This window comes from Halichoerus grypus, chromosome 2 (assembly GCF_964656455.1).
Source record: "Halichoerus grypus chromosome 2, mHalGry1.hap1.1, whole genome shotgun sequence".
In the NCBI taxonomy this organism is placed as follows: Eukaryota; Metazoa; Chordata; class Mammalia; order Carnivora; family Phocidae; genus Halichoerus; species Halichoerus grypus.
In genome coordinates, this window is record NC_135713.1 from 85,509,293 (window position 1) to 85,526,782 (window position 17,490).

Genomic DNA, 17,490 nt, shown 5'->3' on the forward strand with positions numbered 1-17,490 from the left:
GCAAGTGGGAGGCCCAGAACCTCTCTCCCGCGCGCCCAGGGACACTTTGGGGGAGGTGTCGGTCGCTGCCAGGTTACCGGCCGGAGTGGTGGCCCTTGATGCAGGGCACGCAGCTTGTTGAGGAGTTGGGGTCTGCCCGAGGTTGCGGGGCTTATTCAAATGCCGCCCGCTGCTGCTGTGATTCGCAGGGACTCGGCCTCCATATGGTAATGCGGGGCGGAGTGGGGGGAGGCGCAGAGGGTAGAGGAGGGGAGGATGGGGGTGAGGGCGGGGTGGGAGGGGGCTCCGGCACCGCGCGCTCCGCTGCCGGGCTGGGACAGAGCACCCGGACCCGCGGCGGCGGCGGCAGCGGCGCTACCCACCCTCCCGCCACAACACCCACTGAACCAGCGAGCCACCGAGCCACCGGCCCCCAGGGTAAGCCACAGCGCGCACACGGCAGTGACGGTGACGGTTCAGATGCTTCAGGTTACTACCATGAGCCAATAAGGGAGATTAGAAACAGAAAAGGAGATTACTGAGAGATCAGAGATAAGAGGTGTACCTCTCTGTGTCCCTTGTCACACAGCGCGCGCGCCGCACGCACACACGTCTGTACACACATGCATGCACAGACATCCGTACATGCACACATTCCTTGCTAGTACCATCTAAATATATGCACCGCCACTCTACGCCCTGAAACGTGGCGGGTGTGTTTGTCCTGATCCCTGCATAAAGGCAGGCAGGTATGTTCGAGAGTCTAGGCTGGAACAAACCACCACGCACGACTGAATTGCAGCCAAACTCGAAGAGACATTTAACCTGCCCAATTGTTTCGCTCAGCCAGGTGCCCCCCCAGAAACCCGCAATTCTGCAACCAGTTGTGAAATCCTGCAAATATTCATAAAATGTGCTGAAAACGTACTTTAGGAAAGGTAATCTTGCTATGTATGGCAAGGTAAGGGCAAACGTAAAGGATGAGTGTGTTTTCCGTTTTTTTAATGTTTTTACGTGTAGCCATCTGACCACTTTTTATTGGGTGACATATCATATGAGCACTTTGGTGTAGGCTTGGAAAAACTACAGTCAGAGGTAAGGCTGGAAATGCCATAAGACTTAAGGGTGCTAAAAATGGATGCTGGATAGTCCAGCATGAAAGATGGCATACAGCTGTAGGTTTAAAATGGGAGAAAATACATGTGAATATTTATACATGAAAGCCATTGGGGAGGGCTAATCTTGCCCCGAGTAATCTGTGCAGGTAAGTCATTCATAAGAAAACTAATTACCTGTGCATGTACTTGGACTTGTTTAATTGAATAAGCTGCATGTGTGCATACTTGCTGTTCTTTGTGGCTATGCAATTATGGGTTCAGTCTTTTAAAATGATAGCTTTGGGAGAATTTTAAAAAGTGGACTTCATACATACATATTTTCCAAAAGCCATTGTATTGAATAGATGTATTGCCAAAGGAAAATCTGACCCTATAAACAAGATTACTATTGCTTGATATCTAACTCAAGGCCTGTATAGTTTAGGGTAAGTCAAATGGCTTAATATAGTCAACTGTTTTGTTTATTTTGTTTTCATTTCAAAGTCAGGAATTAAGGAGGCTTTTCAATCGAGATAATGTGCCTGTTTCCAGTCACATAAGATAAAAATGAAACTCAGTAAATTTTGAGTGCAGCAGATAAGGTACAACATACAACATGGTTGAAAATGTCTTCCTTGCAGAAGGCTGTCCGTTGCTGTGTCTACACATTTTAAAATAGATTTTTTTTTTTGCAATAAGAAATGCTATAAGGCAATAGGGTAGTGAATGCCGCAACTCTCAGTTATTCAGCACAGAAATTATTTAGAAATCTTTGGAGTCACTTCCCTTTATACATACATTATCTCAAATGCACTGGCCCGAAACTGTGTTTTTGCTAATATGAAGTTAATTAGATAATCAAACTTTGAGCCTTGAGCGATGGACATTACAGCCGACCAAGGGGGTATGTCGGGGGGGCGGGGGGGAGTGTCTTTTCTTTTATGACCAAACCAGGAGGTTACACAGCTGGCATTACATACATGACAGATGTGCATATTTGGAGCCTTAAATACACAGAAGCAGGGAAGCAACTGTGCATATTATCTAGCAAGAGACAGCAGCATACACTCGCCAAAAAACACAGACAGAAAGGGACAAGAGAGACAGACATAACAAGATAGCAAAAAAAGGAAGGGGGGATCAATAAAACGATACAACCTGAACTTTTCGCGAATTAAAAAATGCAAATATATCTTTACATATGCATCAGTATTAAAAATAATACACGCTGGAACCAACAGGAGCGGGAGCAGGAGGAGGAGGAGGAGGAGAGGTGGAGGAGGAGGAAGGAGGAGGAGGAGGAGGAGGAGGAGGGAAAAGAATGGAGGCGCCGCGGAGCCCTGATTATGCATGGGCTGGAGCTGCCTCCTCTAACCTGTTCTTCTCCGAGCCCGGCAGCCGGCGGTCCTCAGCCGCCCACAGAACAGGAGCCGAAACAACCGTTCCCGAAGGCTACAGCGTTTATTTTTCTCTTTTGGGGGTTTTGGCGGTTGTTTCAGGGGCTCGCCAACTGGCCCCTTTAATTAAAAGCTTCAATAAAAGGCGATCGCGCCAGGAATGCACCGGCTCCTCTCCGCGCAGGATTTGCATATTTTTTTAATGCCCTAATTTCCTTGATGTATGTAAATGTAGCCGGACGTAGAGGGAGACAGGGAGCTGACGTCAATGGACGTGACCTCGCAGCTAAACCTTGAACGTGAAGCCGGGATGGGGGAAAACACGGAGCGGCAGCCGGCGGAGCCCGCTAATGCGGGCGGCGGCAGCGGCAGCGGCAGCGGCCAAGCCCAGGCCGGAGGAGGCCAAGGGGCCCGGTACCGACCCCGGGGGAGGACGAGCCGCTGTCTTCTTTCACCACCGCCTGGCTTCCAGCCTCGCCAGCCTTCCAGCCGTACACACAAGCTCTTGTCCTGCGCCTCCGGGCCCCACCAAATACACGTTCTTTTGCTTCCCTCAGAAAAACAACACACTCAACAACAAACCCAAATCAACAGATAACAAACCAAATCAGATCCCCAAATGTTGTAGACTAATATTCGGGTAGCTTATCAGAGAGAAGACTCTGACAATGGAACATGGTTTTTTGTTTGCTTTTTTGGCTTCTCTCCACAACAAGAAGAGGGGGAGACGGCAGACAACAGCAAATCATTCCTAAAACACGATATGCTACACGTGTTTCCAGTAGGGAGAGGTAAATCGCCCAGCCGACTGTGGGAGCTTCTCGTTTTGGTTTTGGTACCTATTTACCTGTGCACTCATTAAGCGCGTCGGCTTCATTAACTGCCGTGCTATTAGCCTGCGTTGTAATGTGATGGAAGTGTCGTGTGTGTGTGTGTGTGTGTGTGTGTGTTAAGGAGGCGCTGCGGACGAGATGAGAGCGAGATCCGTGTTTCTCCAAGGCCACCTCTGGGACTTATCTGCAGGGCCATCTAGACCAGAGCTCCTGGGCTGGAGTTCGAATTTCACCCATTTGGGAAGGCGGGGTGTGTCGATCACAGAAGGCTCTCTCTCTGAACAGCCAGGCCCTTCCTATTACACTGTGCGGGAGGAGGTCTTTTGAGGTGTGAGCCATTCCTTGGTCGCAGCCCGGGGCGCTGCCTGGCGGATTCAGCCTGGTGTGCTTTTATCCTGGAGCTCAGCAGCCTCAGCAAGGAGGTAGCTACTCTCCGCTACGCGGCAGGGAGGCCTTCAGACTATTCCCCAACCCCCCCCCCCCAGCCCCGCGCGCCGGCGTGTGCGTGCCTGCGCACCCGGCGGGAGTCGCTGGCACCTCCCAGTGCACATCCGCCCCCGCTTCTGCTCGCCCACCCACTCCTAGGTAGCTAAGAAATGATCCTCGGCCTCTTCTGGGCCGGGGCGGTGCGGAGTCCGGGGCGGAGGGCAGAGTCGCGGGCTGCCAAGGAAGGGGCGCCGGAGGCCGCGGTGTCGGCTTCCCAGTCCTGCCCTTGGCCGCCAAGGCTGCCGTTTCTTCGTTCCACCTCGCAACCCTAGCTTTGTTTTCCTGACATGCTCGTGGCCACCGGGCCCCACGCCTGCGAAGGGAGTGTGTGCGTGTGCGCGGGGGGCGGGCGCGCGCGCGGGCGGGGGCCCTCCCGCCAAGGACACGCATGGCTGTCTGTCCTCCGGCTGCACTTGGCGGGAAAGCTGGGGGCCGCCGGCGGGCCGGCGGCTCTCATCACCACCTCCCCGCTCCCCCCGGGCCGCATTTACATACGGGCCACTCGCCTGAATTTTTATAGCCCCCGTTCCGCCCCGGTCGCACGCGCGCAGGCTCGGAACAAGCGCCCGCGCGCGCAGACACCCGCGCCCGGGCTGTGGCCGGCTGGGAGCGAGAGCAGGCCCAGGGGTGCAAGCCGCCCTCGGCGAGACGGGTTCTTGCACCCTCCCTCTCGCGCCTACACGCCTGACAGCCTCCCGGCTCGTGTTTCAGGAAGCCCACTTTCCCTCAAGGCCCCCACCCTTCTCTCCTTGCACACTCCCACCCACACCCTCCCACATCTCTCTGCCTCTTTCCCTGGAACACACACACACACACACAAACACACACACACGCTTTTTCTTCCCCCCCAAAAAGATAACCCCTATAGGGCGTCCCTGGTACCTTTTGAATAGCTCTGGAGTTTAAAGAATAAAAATCCTTATAACGTATTGTTTGTCTTTAGCCAAACACATTTGACGACCACAACAAAAAGAGGCGGAGGACTGAGGAAGGGGGACTTGAACCAAAAGACCTTTCTTTTTTTTAAAAAAAGTCTGCAAGTCAAAAGGTCATTCTCCAAGTTTGTAAATAAAATTGCAAAGGGAGTTCTTAAAAAAAAAAAGGAGAGGAAAGAAGGAAGGTAGAAAAGATCCACAAGTTACATAAAATGGTGCATTGGAAAAACAAGACAGGCCTATTCTTAAAAAAAAAAAAGAGAGAGTCTAAAGAAATCAAGAGGAAAAAAAAACTGAAGGAAAAGAGAAAAAGAGGATAGAGAAAATAAAAGGTAGAAAAGGCAAAAGAAGTTTCCAAAGAAATGTGTGCTTTACATCTTATAATAGGAAAATGTAGCCATTGCCTTCCTTCAGACGAGACATTTCTAATTTGTTCCGTCTGTCAGGAGGGGACTATGAGAGGTTTGGGTGCAAATTCATTATCTCTGGCAACGCAGAACGTAGTGTGGGGACTGAAAAAGACCGTGGCAATGGATGAACAATAGGGCTTCAGTTCATCAGTAACAAAAGCAGTGGGGAAATTGGTTGAGTTTCAGAGCACGTCCTCCTCGGCAGAGGGGGCTGGACTAGACCTTGGACAGCCCCCCCAAAAACTTGCCGAGCCTCGCACACACCACTTCACTCTCCACTCCGAGGCTCAGGGAGCAAGTGCCTGGCGTGGGGGGGGGGGGGGGAAAGTTGGCTTTTTTCCTCTTTCGTCTTTTGCGCCCTTCTCTCTCTCCCCAGAAGGGAAGATCCTTTTAAACTATTTTAGACGCAATCAAGCAAGAATCACCGTGTGGAATTGAGCGGCAGTTTTAAATGTGCTAAGGAGAGGAATGATCTGAAAATTTTTTTTTTCTTTTTTTGAGACGCCGAAAGGAGCCTGTTTGTGTACTGCGGCCGCCCTGTGACTCTGGATCTTGTCTTCTGGCCGGCGCCTTGATTCCTGCCCAGCTGGATTTGGGGGGGGCAACACTGCCTGGCTTAGGGAGGAGAGCAAGTGAGTATCGTGGCGGCCCGCAGGCGGCAACTCGGTGGGCGGCACGGGGCCAGCAGTGACCGCTGCAAACCCCGCGCCCGCGCTCCTCACCACGTCCTCGAGTCGGTGACCGCAGAGCCCCGCTGCGGGCCGCTCCGAGGGCCAGTCCGGGGCTTTGCTTCAGCTAATTGATTGTGAGTCTCGGATGCTAAACCTGTTGATCTCTTGAGTTGTCTGAGCCAGAACTGTTAATTATCCAGCGGTCTGACCCCCAGTTGCGGAGAGATGCCAGGAAAATTTCGCGTTGGAAAGGGGAATTTTGTATGTAATTTTGTGTTGTTGTTTAGTGGGACTTTTTTCTTATAAACCTAGAGCTAAATACAATTGTATTTTGCGTTCCTGGATCCAGAATTTGCATTTTGAATGATTCTTTTAACCACCTCAAAGTTGCAATCATCTGGCAACGAAGTGAGGATCTGACTGGATTCTGGTGGAAACTTAATGTACACTAGGTAACTAGACGTGGTGGATTTCCACTTCCCTTTTCTCTAGCCTTTTGGATTCTGGGAGGCGAGAGGCCGCTTTACAGGGTTATCCCAAGTTCAGATTCATCAAGATACAGCCATCGCGGTTAGTTATTGGGACTTGGAACATTTCAGCTTCAGATGCTTCTGGTATCCGAGTGGAGCCCGGTCTCTGCAGTTTGCTTGGAGCCCAGACCCCGCTGAGGAAGGCAAGCCCTTCCTCCCGTGGCCTGGAATTGTCTGAGGGAACACGGGGAGGTGGGAACCCAGGCACTTTATTTGCATTAGGGTCTGCCGCGTTTTCTCTTGCAAATGTACCGGCGCTGCTTGAATGGGAGACTGTCTTGAGGGGTCAGGGCAGCAGTGGTATTGATCAGAAGTTAGACCGGAGGCCCTGTCAAGTCACGGCCATGGCCGGGGCTCTTTTGGGGCTGTGGCTGCCTTGGGCCCAGAATGACAGGGTCGGATCCAGTTTCCTCCCTCTCCTGGTGCCCAGCTCTTCCCAGCACCCTCCTTCCCCACCTTGCCACCAGTAATTAGGGCACTGTCTCAGAAACGAGCTCCCATAGTCAGCATAATTGAACCGGTGCAGTACTTTCATTTTGCAAAACCCAGTAGCCCCACCCCACTACTCCAAAATAACAAGCGTTTAAAAAATCATAAAAGAAAAGCAACCTATTTTCGGGAGAGTAAGACTCCTTGAATATTGAGTCATGGAGGAATGGGGGAAGGGAATAAAAAAATCCACCACTTTACAGCAATCAGGTTTTACATTATTCATTGATTTACTGAAGGAAATAGCCAATCAGGAGCCATAGATATGAATGCACATCTCACCGTGTTGTGGCGTTACAGTAAACTATTTGCATCTTTCTAATGAATTAGATATTTATCTAGGGATTCCCATTGTTTGAAAGGCCTGGAAATCCAGTTCCTGAAACATTTAGAAAATACGACTTTGTTCCAGTCTTGAAATTTTTACATGGAAGAACTCTCCCTCGTCTTTTGTATGGCAGGTTACAGTGTTCAAATCCCTAATGTCTTTTAAGGGTCCCTCTTCCTTCCAAGCTAAAAATAAAAGAAAAGAAGAAAGAAAAAAATTAATTTCCCAAACCCCTCCAGATTCTGCATATTTTGCATTCCCATTATCATGCATGTCTCCATTTAAATGCAAATTAGCATATTTAACCCTGTGGGTGCTGAAGCCCAGCATACATTGTACTGGGGTTTTCTGTAATCTCTTGGCATTTTAAGGGATCATGGTAATTGCAATACTTTAAAATGAAGCCAAATCTAAACATGATTATATACATATATGTATATATTAAAACTGTGATCATTTGTTTTCTTAACTATTTTTCAGATAAGACTACAAAGAAGCCTAAAATGAATAGACAATACAACCAACCAAAGGTAATTTAAAATTTTACGTTTGATAAAATCAAAATGATATACAAAGTCAAAATAGAATATCATTTGCTGGGTGGTAGGCCTGCAGTGTATTGCATACGTCCCAGTTCATGCAATAGATACAATTCCAGAAAAATCTAAGTTTCCATATGTGCTGTTTTCTTTCCCTGTATGTAGCCTTTGTATACTATATATCAAGGTTGATGCAAACATAACCTGTAACTGCCTATAAAAATGAAATTCAGGATACAGAAGACATAATAGGACACTTTTATTAGAAAGTAAGCCAGTCAAGTACCTTGCCTGAACTATACAAATCGCTGTAAATTAAATGGCTTTTATGTAGAAAATGGTAGTCTTGACTGTATTAGTGGACTGTGGTTTACTTACATAAGAATCTACAAACTCAGTATTAAAAGGGATTTAGTAATAGGCCAATTCTTTATATACTCTGCAGTAGTCTGAATAGGATTCAGAGAGGTGTTCTAAATATGAGTGGCAAACCTGATTATTTGCATTTATGGAATAGCATAATTCTGATCCAAATATGTGGAAAATCATAACTTTTCACTTCTAACTTAAGCAGAGATTGTTTATTCCCAAGAAAACCAGGATGTTTCAATTCATGTTTCAGCCATCTGGAGACCTATAAAAAGATTAGAAAACAAGCATGACAATCACGTCCTAATCTACTGGCCATTAATGGGAATTTATTAGAGAATGATCAGGCAAGCCATTTGAATTCAGTATATCCTTCAATATGCAGATTTCAGAAAGGGTATTCTGTAGCTCAGATAAATAGCTTTCTGAAAAACAAAAATACCTGAAATAAATACCTGTAGGTGTTAATAGTTGCTCATAACAATGTATGGCAGGCATTGCTAGGAATCAGCCCAATTGTTTCAACTGGCTCACATCCTAAGTGATAATAAAGTCCTTGAAATGTATATGATAAACCATGACATGAACCTTGGCAATATTCAAAATAATCAGGTGTTCAGTGTGAAGCCTTGCTGTGTATCTTTTATTTCTCCATACCTTGAAAGAGGATGGAGAGGTAAAATATTTAATTGGCTATATGGCTAGTGAACAGACTGCCCATAACCTTTATGTTGGCTATTTTCACTTTTGGGGGCTCTCACAATGAATCTACAGTATATGTGGCATGCATGAGAGCCAGTCCTGGAGTCAGTTCATGTGACTATGTGGCATTGCTTTAGAAGATGCTATTTTAAGACAGTATTTTCCATAGCTTCTAATTGTAGAAGCATGTCAAATGTTCAGTGTCTTGGCTTTCGTGATAGTTACTTGGGTTCTAAAAATGGATTTAATTGTTAAATGTAGGAATATAACCACATTAATTTGTGAATTCACACAAATATGGGGTGACACACATACACAGACATACATGTATCACATCTCTCCACTTTCACCACCCCCCACCCAGATGTATATAAGGCAAAAAGATATTCTAAAAATATCTGGCATTTCTTAGGGTTTTGAACTTAAAGAATTGAATTCATCTGATCATATGCTTGCTTTATGTAGTACATGCCAAATCATTAATGATTCTGCTTCTAGGTCTTGGAAAGCAAGGCCAGAATACTCTCAATCTTTCAATGCAGCCAAGCTCATTATGGTTTTACATAATGTCAAAGTGGCATGTGCCTCAGCCATGTGCCCAATTCTGTCCATTAGTTAATGTTGTGACCTCATAGTTCAAGAAGGAACAGTAACTCTATGGGAGTGCGTGTCTCTGAATTAGTTTGTGGTTTGCACGTACATTTTATATGTAACCCAATGCAGCCATTTCTGATCATACTTCTTATACCAAGATTTGATAAGAAAAATAGATGAGCAATTTCCATAGCTGAGTCTTTTCTAAATAATCAGAACACAAATGCTCACCCAAAAAAGTGAATAAAAAACCTAAGGGAAAGTTGGCATCTGTGTTTCTAAACTGTGTCTTTGGTGTAATATAATTGTATGAACTGTAGATTGGGGGCTTTTCTTAGCAATTTTGGTTCTCTTTACTTGTCAGTCTTTTCCATAGGATTTACATATGTGTGCTCTGTATGTAACTTGGTAAGCATATTCACACTCATGTCTTACAACAATAAATTACTGAATTAATGAAAGAGTATATATTAATTCTGAAAGTGTTTAAGTCTTTGGGCAAAATAGTCAACCTAAAGAAATGAGAGTATTGTGATAAACTAGTGATGTGTGAAATGAATATGAAGATTTATGACATTCACATGTAGCATATATTTTAAAGAATAGTAACACCACCAAACATGATTCCCAATTTTGGAAAACAGTCCATAAAGTTCACCCATGGTGAATATGCATCTTATATGGACTGCACCTTAGATATTCTGTTGAGGGGCATCTGAGTATTAGAACTGTACATATCATAGATGCATTAGACATAGATTACCCATAAATGAAGGAGAAGAAGAAAAGAGCTCTTTGAAGTGACCATATTTACACTTTGAAAAGTCCTAAGAAAAGGAATGAGGCTAATTAATTAATAAAACAGTATTCTCCTCTAGATCGAAGAAAGGTGGGGGTGGGACAGGGAAAGGTGGGGTAGACTTATGCTCTTAACACCCAGGTATTTTGTCGTTTTCATGAGGTAACGATACTGTTTTCATAATTTCGTAAGGAAGACTAGTACATTTTGTCCTTCTGTATGAAAACTGATTTTTGAAATTATAAACAAAGGCTCAGTGTTTTTATTACAGGAGAGTTGTGTACAACAGTAGAAACTAATGCTGCAATGTTTACCTGTGCTACATTCTAAGGCACACACCCTATACAGAGTCATTTTTTCTAAAAACCAGGACGAAGTCAGCCTGCTTAGAGCATTCCGTTTGAACTTACAGAGCAAACAAAATACGCTATCGCCATGGCACATAGATACAAAACATGACTGAGCCGTGAAGCCATTAAAAACACACCACCAGAGCACATTGTCAATGTAATCACACATCGACTCACTGCGTAATACAGATCTGATTCCCAGTGCCAGAAAGCAAGGCCCTGCTTTAAGCAATAGCAAAGTGCCTTCCATCTGTCTGCCCATGCAATCTGCCAGAAGAGAAATGCAGGCAAAGACGCTCCCCAGATCTGAAATGCTTTTATCTGTCCTTAGAGAGAGATTTCTTCCAGTCTTTGGATATTAGAGCGATCTACACTAGCACGGAGGAGGTAAAAGGCCGCGGGTTGCTTATCCTGGAGCGGTCGGTAGTGCTAGCGGAAGAGATGTTGATTGAGAAAATAGGGCTTGTTGCAATGCTGCGGCCGCGGCCGCTGCTCGGGCAGGAGGCGTGGGGCAGTTGGCTGATCACTGATGCATATCAATAACCGTGTACTTGAGATTTCTCATGACATCATCATTACCTTGGTCTCCCGCGGTCTCGAACCTTTGACCTTGCCGGGCTGGTCCACATTTTGGCAGTGAAAGCCCCTCCAATGATGGCCCTTTTCTCCTTCTTTCAGACCGGGGGCAGCAGCACGCCAGCAAGACGGCTTCTTCTCCTCCCCAGCCTAGAAGCCCTGTGAAATCGAGGATCTTCCCCCTAAAACACACACACACGAGATACGTGCGATCAAGCTGCCACCGCTTGGTAAAAAGCTCACGGTGCCTAACCCAAAAGGATCAGGAGCAGATCCTTGAATCAGCTGTCACCTCTTCTATAGAATGGGATGTTTTTTTTTCCTTCCTCCTTAACCTGCGCTGGAAATTGCCGTTGGCTTTATACATCTCTATAGAGGGAGGCTAAGGAGTCTTGCGTGAGAATGAAGCAATTTACAATGCAAATAGAGGCCTGTGGAGGGACGGATGCTGCTGCTCACTCGTAACCGCTTGCTGCACCTTAGTAGCTGGTTTTATTTTCTGATATTAATAGATGAATTGTTGGCTAACGCTGCCGGAGATTACTTGCTGAAAGGAAAAAAAAAAAGTTCGGAATAAACTTTGAAAGCAACAGATCTCGTTTGGATGTTTTAGCTGCACACACAAACAGAAACCAGGTCATATTTACATGCAAGAAGGAATCTTATGCACGGCAAGTGTCCTGGAGGACTACTCTTCGGTACTGCCAGAGAGATCGGGATCTGGAATCTGGCCAGAGGAAGACAGAGGCGTGTGAGGGAAGCGAGTTGTTATCTTTGGTTATCTAGCTGTATGAGTGTATTGGTCTTCATAAAGCTAGATAACCGAAAGTAAAAACTCCTTCAAGATCGCCGGGGAGCATGTGAGAATGAAAGACTACAACCAAGAGACAGTAAAAACCAGAAAGGTCAGGAATACTTATTGAATCTAACTTTGTTTTTGTTTTTGCTTTTGTTCTTTTTCCTTATGATTAAAGGTGGGATTAGAGGAAATTAAGTGACACACAGATGCCAAAAAACAAAGGTGCCAGATACTTTGAGAGGGGTTGTTACAGCTGCAAAGGAGAGTTGTATAGTGCTAATAAGTAAAGATGCATGTGTAGTTTGTCCTACTTTAAGACAAAAGTTTATATGATGGTGTTTTTTTTTTTTTCCTTAGAAAGCTGTTGTAGAGATGTCTGGTATCTAGTTTGAAAATGATTTCATAATACGTAGACCTAGGCTATCTCCTTCTGAGGTTCCCCTCCCCTGAAAAATTTGAAGATTATGCTTGAGGACTACATGTATTGGGGTTGTATGTCAAATTATATTAAATTAGACTTTCAGAAAAGTTTATAATGGAAGGTTAATAATTTGTATCTCTGAGGACATACAGCTAGCAGAGAAACTGAAAAAAAAAAAAAAGCAAAGGCTGATTTTTATTCTTCTATTCAAAATACAAGGACAGATGCTTCTCTGTTCCAAGAGGGTTTCCTTGAGGAAGCTACTGAAGCAGAAAGACATGATGGAGACGAGATCGCCTCCCCTCTTGTCAAAGTGTTAAAAAAATGTTCTGTCTTACTCTGCGCCTAGCATTGGAAATGAAAGTGACATTTACGCCACAACCCACGTGTGCGCCTCCTCTCTTTTTGTTTAAGGATGATCAGGTCTATCCAGGAAACAGCTCTGGCATCCCAAACTGAAATAATTAGGACGTATATAGACCTGACAAAAATGGAAAGGGGGTGGGGAATCTGAGGGTCTGTCTTGCCTAATTGATTCCGATAAACGGAATGCAGGAGATGTGAACGGCAGGACGCTCCGATTCCCACGCTCGGGGGCAAGTGGTAAAGCGGGCCCGGCAGCCTATGACAGACAGCCCTGTTGGGGGGTGGGGGTATGAAAAAAACATCAAGTGCACACACCATACTCATCTCCATCGCTTAAGAAAGTAGAGGCATTTCCCACCCACAGCCATCTGCAACCTCCCAAATGGTAGCATCAACTGGTCTGTAGCTACTGCATACTGTCTGTTTCTGTTAATTCTATAACTGCTGTTTAATTTGGCCGTAATTAAGTTCAGCTTTCTTCTTTGGTTAAGATTTTCAATATTTAAGGAAAGCTAGTAGAAAGCAGTTCCAAAAAAGTCCCGTTTCTGCCTGCCCTTCACGTCAAATTCTCAGTCTGTACTTTTGGCCTTGTGAACACATTTTGGCTTTTGTTTTGGGTGGATTATATCTAAAAAACACATACTCTATAATGGACATTATTATCACTTCATCAGGCTGTTTACCCCTTAACATGATATATCTAGGAACTTGGCCTAATTGTGCTAGTAGACACACACTGGAAGTAAAACTGTAAAATCATCAGCCTACAGAAAGTTAATTACAATAGTAACATGATAAAAGATTGTTTTGGTATAGTCCCAGTGAGATGCAGTCTATTCAGCCATTTTTATTGAATCTAAAAATGACTATACTTAGCAGAAACTTTGGGGCTTTGGAGGTCCCCATTGCAATCTTTTCATAAAAGTTCTTACATTTTTCCACGTGTCAAAGCAAACATTTGTATAGGCATTAAACGTAAATACAGACATTGCAGTAAGAAAATGCCTAAAACGGCCTGTTATTTTCCATGTGGCCTGGATTACTGACAATTTCAAATCCCAAATCTACAATTTTTCTTCAAAAACATTACATTTTCCTTCGTAGCTTCAGCACCTTATACGATTCCAGACTGGAGAACCCTGTAAACCCACTGTTAGTTTCAGTTAGAAACTCTGAGAGACTTAATTAACGTAAATTCTCATTATGGCTGCTGAACACGTGCCAAAGTTTTACTACTGTAGTGACCGTTGAGAAGACCCTTGTTTATTTACATTTGAAGCACTGTTTGTGCAAACAACCTTTCATTGTTAAGTGCCTGTATTCCTTTCATTTGCTTCATGTCCAGGGGTGCTATTTACCTAGAACCATTGTCTACTACAATTAACATTTACATTACAAAGTGTGTGGTTTTCTTTCTCAAGGAGGTTCAATTAAGGCAATAAGATGTTTGCTAGGGAAACCTATTGTTTACTGAAAGCACTCAATGGAGTCAAATTACTGAAGCTTTTGCTTACATCTTGGTCTTTTATGTAAATGTGTTAAATATAGCATCTAAGGAAAATAAACAATATTATAATTATGTGTTTGCCATTGTCATATCAAACTTGCTTTGTACCATACTAATGTTACATGACTTATCGATCAATAAAAATACATTTCAATGTTATTATTTTCATTTTATTTTTTGCTGTTCCACTCTTCCTGCTGCAACATGTCCCAATTTTTCTTTTTTCTATTGCACATCAAACTTCTGACATTTTGTTTTATTTGTGTGTGTTGGAGAGAGGTACTATATCTGAGCATGGGTCTGAAGGATGTCCAAGGTAATCTCTACAGTGACCTTATAATAAGGTGATATTTCTTTGAAATCTGAAATATTCCAAAGGCATGTACATATAAGTCAAAAGAAGTGTAAATACTGGTTAAGTAGTTCTTTGAAAGCTAGTTTTAACATTGGCAGAAACCGGATCAAGTTTATTTAGCATACCGCTGCATTGTGAAACAGTCGGAGTGAAGTTGCAGGTTGCGTGAGGATGCATGTTAACTAGTGGGAACCAAGCGCAGTCTTTGTGAAAGCGGAGCAGCAGATTGCTGTGCAAGGCCAATGTTAAAAAGGCAGCTGAATTTAACACCATCTGGAAGAAAAGACCCCTTCACGACTTTCTCACACCGTCAGACAAAACTAGTGTCTCTTGTTCCGAGCCCTTGTCTATGCAACCATACAATACTGAGTCATTATACTTTTGCTGAGAGAAAATTTGAGAACACAATATGGGTAACCAGTGAATGACCAAGTTTCATTGTGCCCGCTTAAGTCGATTGAAATCTACGTCTAGAGCTATGAATGGTAGTATTGTTTTCCTCACCAGGGCTGTACTAAATGTCAGCACAGTGTAAAGAAAAACTTGAAGTCTGCAAATAACTTACCAGATCTCAATTATAATATTTTCCCACACTAGAACTAATATCATTGCGAGGGGCTACATTGCAGAAAATACAAAAAGAAACGAAAAGAAATAGAGAATTCATTTAGAAGTTGTTTTATCCAGACAAACATTTTAATTTTCTGATGGGAACTTCAATTCAGGCTGCAGGCAGGCTGGGTTGAGAAGCGGAATTCATTACTGGGAAGTTCAAGTTACAAAAATGCTTCTTGTGCAATTAAAATAGAATAAGACAAACAACTACTTCCACCTGAAACCCTCCCTTCTTAGATATAAAGATATTGACTCTACTTGGGTTTTATTGCTTTAGATCTTCTTAGAATTATTAGTATGAATCTAGCCCAAATTTTGCTTGGAATTTTGGCAGACACTGCTCTTTCAGAGTTTGCCACTATGATTGACATTGCAAAAGAACATCATAGATGTACATTTCAAAAAAATATGCAACATTCTGGCACCTCCCTAGGTGGATTCAGGTACCCTCAGGAATACACCTCCCTTTGTGTTATACCTCCTCCCCATTTTCTAACTTTCCTTTTCTCATGATGTGTGTGAATCAGTTATTATACTTAGATTTAACATTCACATAATTGATTTAACTGTAAACAGTCAGAAAAAGGAAACAAAACAGTTCAAAAAGAGTAAAAGGAGTTGGTTGTGTATGTTTTATTGGGATGTCTATTTTAAATATAATTGACTTTGCAATTTTGTTATTGTGTCACCAAGTGTCGCATAGTTCTTAACATGTAAGTGCAAAACAATGAGTAATTGCTGTTTTGCTGAATAATACATCTGAGTTGCCAACGTCAAAGGTATTATTTTGTGTATTTCTAAACAGGAACGTTAACTGCAGGTTTTGACATCTAGAATCTTTTCATGAAATACTTAAAAATTGGCCAATAAAATGACACCTGTGAAAGAAAATACAGGGATATAACCAACTAATTTTCCTTGTCCTACTTTCTACTAGAAAATTAAAAATGAAAAGTCACTCAATAATAGAATTATAGAGGATATAACATAAAAACACAGTCCTACAGAAAAATCCAAAACAACAACAAAAGTGGAAACTGGGTAGAGGTAAAAAAAGATACATAGGAAAACTCCTGCAATATCCTTGCAGGATGTGAGTGGATATATCCACCAGTCTCAGCCCCTTAGTGAAGTTACCATTAATGTGCATAGTAATGAGATAAAAGCATTATTTACATTCAAAATGAATTATTTTCTCAAAGTGGCTTTTCTTTAAGTCTTAAACAGTACATTTCTACCAGTGCTCTGTTTAATTTTTTAAATTAAAATGATTTTCTTATTTGGAAAAATATGAATTCTAACTTGATTTTGTGTAGTCTTTGATGAAAATTAAGAAACCACTTGAATAAGAGATAAGGATAAGTATATTTCACGTTCCTAAAAGTTCTTCCTATTTATAGACTACATTTAAATGGTTCAAGACAGTTTAGCATTTTGAGAATTTTGAATTTTTAGAAATGGAGAGATAAAGCCAAAGGTTTTATTTTCTAATACAGCTAGAAAATGTATGAAAAAGTGTGTAACTGTATATCTAGTTGTGTTTTTTTTTTTTCCTATGTGTCTGTACCTCTGGAAATGCCATTGTGGCTTAAGAATATTCATACCCTTTTCCCACTCTGTCTTGCTATGACTTAGCTTTTCCCTAATAAGTTAGGGTAAGTAAAACACACCTTATATATGATGTTGCATTTGGATGGATGCTGGGGGTGGAGGTGGTGAGATGGGCAACAGAGACAAGGTGTCCCTTAGAAGTTAATGAGGAAGAAGACATCTATAATACTGGCCCAATTGTTTTAATGTTAGTATTTCGAGACAGCTAAACAGTGACGGGGCATGTAAGGTAGTTCTTCAGTGTCTCCAGATTTTAATGGATGGCTATGTTGTCCTGTTTCTGTGTTCATCGGTTTCTTAGCACAAGTTAACCTAGAACAGAAATCAGCAGAAGCCTTCATTCTCATCTGCTTAGAGAACCTATTTCACCCCTTTTGGGAATCGTTCGACTTTATAGTGGAATTAATTCTAAAGAAGGTGAATGGAAACGGAAAGTATATAGTTATGATTGCTCCTAAAGAATGTCTGCTTGCCCTCAATCAGGGCCGGGAGAGTTAGTGCACTTCCTTAGAAAGGTGATGACCATCTTTGAGGTGGGAGCATGTGGTTTTCCGCTTTGCAGCCAACTGCCAGACCACAGGGGGTAGGACTTTAAAAAGTGAAGATAATCGACTTTATTCAGGGAAATATGGAGTTCAGAGCCATATTTGTTCAAAGAGAAGCACATCACTGTGTTTGGTGGTTTGACTGAGGTTTAGCTGAGCTCCCGCACGACGCATTCTTTGAGATCTA

General features: G+C 43.2%; 1 long non-coding RNA gene across 10 annotated transcripts in view; it reads left to right on the forward strand.

Moving 5' to 3' along the window:
- LOC118523045 (uncharacterized) overlaps window positions 1-17,490 on the forward strand; it is a 158,302-nt gene that overhangs the window by 11,376 nt on the left and 129,436 nt on the right. For 6 of the 10 annotated variants that reach the window (XR_013445712.1, XR_004910905.2, XR_013445715.1 and 3 more), the window contains exons 2-4: window positions 5,639-5,769; window positions 7,636-7,685; window positions 11,187-11,989. This is a non-coding gene — a long non-coding RNA (uncharacterized LOC118523045). Of the gene's footprint in view, window positions 1-64; window positions 207-311; window positions 418-5,638; window positions 5,770-7,635; window positions 7,686-11,186; window positions 12,491-17,490 lie in introns of those variants that run through there. The other 4 variants (XR_004910895.2, XR_004910894.2, XR_004910898.2 and 1 more) reach the window with 3 other exon arrangements.